Source organism: Parasteatoda tepidariorum, chromosome 9, assembly GCF_043381705.1.
Source record: "Parasteatoda tepidariorum isolate YZ-2023 chromosome 9, CAS_Ptep_4.0, whole genome shotgun sequence".
Lineage (NCBI taxonomy): Eukaryota > Metazoa > Arthropoda > Arachnida > Araneae > Theridiidae > Parasteatoda > Parasteatoda tepidariorum.
In genome coordinates, this window is record NC_092212.1 from 37,987,119 (window position 1) to 37,991,121 (window position 4,003).

The following is a 4,003-nucleotide window of genomic DNA, read 5'->3' on the forward strand; positions in this document are numbered from 1 at the left end:
TTTTCTATTCTCAAAGATTCAAATTAACATTATGAGGTCGAAATTTGGACAGCTCTCCTGACTAAGCTATTTGGACCATATTTTCCAGATTGCGGCTATCCCCCATATTTTGGGGGTCAGAAATTAAAATCTGACGAATCTGTTTATCCGAACCTGTTACTTAAATGAAAGTATGTTTTTTTGCCTGATTTCGTAACTTAAAATATCGTCAGCACTAATTAATTAGTATATTTGAAATAACGCCCACAAATGCTTAAGATCGAGTCCTAGAACATGAAGATCGGATCATTAGATCAAAGCTTATTAAGGATTATCCAGGATCAAAACTTATTTTGAGCACTGTACGTTTATTTTTGCGATTGCATAACTGAAGTTGTTAAAACAATTTATATAATTACAGACGCAATATTATCTCTTTTGTGCTCAAACATTGTTCAGGTTTTTTTTTATTTCACCGATATTTACGACTAAGCAATGCACGTAAATTCGCGTTTAATGTTTAAATAACTTATTATTATCATATATCATTCAATAAATGCCATTATTTTCAGAGTAAAAACACATTTTATTTAAATTACATACATGATTTGAGAGAGACAATAAATATTTTCTTTTATAACTTATTTCTTCTGCTTCTAAATCTGAAACAAAAAAAAACTCATTTTTACATTTGAAATTTCCAAATGAGTAGAAAACAGAATTTCATATACCAACACAAGTCCTATATTGCATCTATCAGTTAAATTGCATCTATCAGTAAAAATATATAAAATTCTCTACTCAATCACTCTTTTTCAAACGAATAATTCAAGAATAACTTTTTCACTTCATTATTTTTTTAAAAGAAAGAAAAATTTATTTAATAATAAAACTTCCTCGTTAAATATTTCATAAATATAATAATTAGTATATGATGCAATGTTGTGTGACTCCTTCTTTAAATGTTGCTGTCTTAGTTTTCTTGTTATTACTACTTATTTCCTTTTATAGCTATAAGTAGCATATGTGTAGAAGACTTGTTAATAGAAAAGCTATTTTATCGAAAATAGTATATTTAAGTAAATAATCCCAAGTAACCAAAGAGGTAAAATATTACTTACTAAACTAAATATTACATCCTACTAGATTAAAAACTAAATTTATTTTCATTAGCTTATTATTTATTTATTTATTTATCTTTGACTTAAGGGACTTACTCGGAAATAATAGTTAAGTAACAATTCTTTTTTTATTTTTCCATATTAAACGAAAGCACTCAAATAACCACAGCAAGAAAAGGGAATCGAAACTGGTAACTCTGAGAAAATCTATTACGATTAGATTACGAACTAGAATTTTATCTGCGTCAACAAGGTGATCCTTATGATGCCACTTAGTACATTGCCCCTGGATGCAAACTACGACCGAGAGGACTAATCTGTTAGTCTCATAACCGGCTGAACGGTAGTTGGAACTTCAGACTTTAGAATACAATATTTATTATGTTCCTTTAACAAATGAAGAGTTTATATTGTCATGTGCTCTCCAATTGGTTACCCTGGACTATTGGAATGCGAACCCTCATTCACGGACAGATCGAAGCATCAGAAATGCTCAACACAAAAGACTCTAGTATTTCCCTTTTCTCAAGATAGATGGTACCCCAGATAAACCTATTAATTCACCCGTTCCACGGTTAATTTGACAAAACTTAACCCGAACCTAACTCCAATGTCCATTATCTAACAGCAAGCCAAACATTTCCAAACTCTAATTTCCTTGCAACTAAATTTTGACTGCATGCTTAGTGAGTAAATACGCTGTGTAATTACTGTATGGTACTATTGTGCACTGTATAATTTTGACTGTAGAATTATTAACTTCATATTTACTGTAGGACTTTTAAGTTTTGTTCAATTACAAGATTACTGCAATTCACAAAATGCAATAATTTTGTAGCTCTTAGACCTTCAAACATCTGTAGGGGAATCGGCCAAACCAGCACAGTCTTCAAGCTGTATCTTTTTTTTTTTTTTTTTTTTTTTTTTTATAGTTCAGTGAATTTTTTAAATGGGTTTCTATAAGCACAAATGTTGTTTTCAGTAAGATGAAGTATTATAATAATGTATCAAAAATAGTTTTTGTAAGAAAATTACCTAAGTCTCTACAGCATTAAATATATCAATTGCTTAATTTAAATACATGATATAATTAAATATAATATAAATTTAAATGTATCATTAAATATGACCAAAAGTAATAAACATGAAGTTATCGGTACAGTGTTAAAAATAATTGTAAATTTTGCGTACATGTATAAAAAACATACTTTTATGGAAATCAATCAGAACTATATCATTTTATTACTAATCGAAAAAGCCGAAAATCGAAATTAAATGCAAATAATTTTATTTAAAAATTATTTTCGAAATTCACGTGTATTTAGGTAATTTTAGGTATTATATAACTAGTAATTTAGATCAGAAATTAGGAAATTAAGTAACCATTGACAGATTTATAACAATTCACATCTTTTCTCATCTAAACTTTAATAGTTATGAAATGGAATTTGGAAAAATGTTCAATATGTATTACTAAATGCTACCTCGTGATTTCTAATGTGCTTACTGCTTCATTTTTCATGAAGATTCTATATTAGAATCTATATTAAGAGCAGCCATTATGGGACACTCTGCTCCAAACAAACATTTCTTCAAACTACTACTTACTTTATGAAAACAGTGACTAGAGTGATTGTAGATATCAAAAGAAATCCAGATGTGATGCATAGTAATATGAATAATATTGGACTGTATTCACCTTTATCTAGAAAATACACATAAATTTTTTGTAAAAAAATTATATTGAAAGTTTTTTTTTCATTTCAGATACAGCAAAAGCAGAAGCATTTTTTTCAATTTTAATTCAATGGTTAAACGTAGTTTTTGTATTTTTGTGTGAACATGATTTTTTTCAAAAAAGCTTGTAGCAACTATCGTAAAATTTGGCGAATAAAGAATTTTTTTTCGATTAAAATGTCGTGAAATTTTCAATTTATATGAATGCTGATTCTATTGCAAACCACATAAGTTCCTCTTTATCTCTCCATAGCGCGTGGGAAATGTTATCCTGTCCTGATTTGCCTCTATTGGCCGCTGTGGTTTTTCTATTTTTGTTTTTATAGTTAAATTAATTTTCAATTGCTTTCAATGTTCTGCTCCCGACTCGCACCACCCACAGTGATGGCGTAAAATATCCTCAGTGGTAGACGAATCACGGGTTACAGCCCCCTTACCATCCGGCTAACCGTGGGAGTTTTGGTGGCTTTCCTCTCCGTGTAACGCAAATGCGGTTTAGTTTCATCTAAAAGTCCCCCACCATGGCAAATTTCTGCCACTACTTGATCCAGAAGTTCCCTTATTTTCTGGATTGGGTTCAAAATTACAAGGCTTTGGAGTTGAACAATGATAGTCGTAAACTCAAAACATTGGGTCGGATGTATAGCGACGGTTATAAAATAAAATAAAATTGCTTTTGACGACTATTTTACATTTTCTGTTTCAAATCTCACTTGCTTTTATCATTTTTTGATCAGTCTTCAGAATTTGGCACCCATTTTTGAGTGTTCGAAATAAGTTTACCTGCTCCACTTTCATTCATTTTTTAAGTAAATGAGTTTTTTACATAAATTTTTTTTAAAAAAAGGGGTTCTTTTCGGGTTACTTGTTTTTGTTTACATACTTCTCGTTAAATTATGAAATGCATAATGATATGAATTAAAATATAAAATATGTATTAATTTTACTTAACCTAACTATGTTGCCATATATTAAGTCACCTTTGTATATGCAAATTTTAAAACATAGATGCTTCCGCACTTTCTTTACAATATATATTTTACATCAGCTCAATTTTTCTCACCTTTGAATTTTTCACATCGATGTCCAAAATATCCTGGAGGACAGTCACAAAATAAGTAGGATCCAATACGATTGCAATGTGCACCATTTTCACATTTATTTTT

At 29.6% G+C, this 4,003-nt stretch overlaps 1 long non-coding RNA gene across 1 annotated transcript; it reads right to left on the reverse strand.

Annotated features, from left to right (window-relative positions):
- Nucleotides 1-550: 550 nt before the first annotated feature.
- Nucleotides 551-4,003, reverse strand: LOC122272119 (uncharacterized). The gene is made up of 3 exons (XR_006226796.2): nt 3,901-4,003; nt 2,709-2,805; nt 551-641 (listed from the first exon to the last, which is right to left on the reverse strand). It is a non-coding gene; the product is annotated as an uncharacterized lncRNA (long non-coding RNA).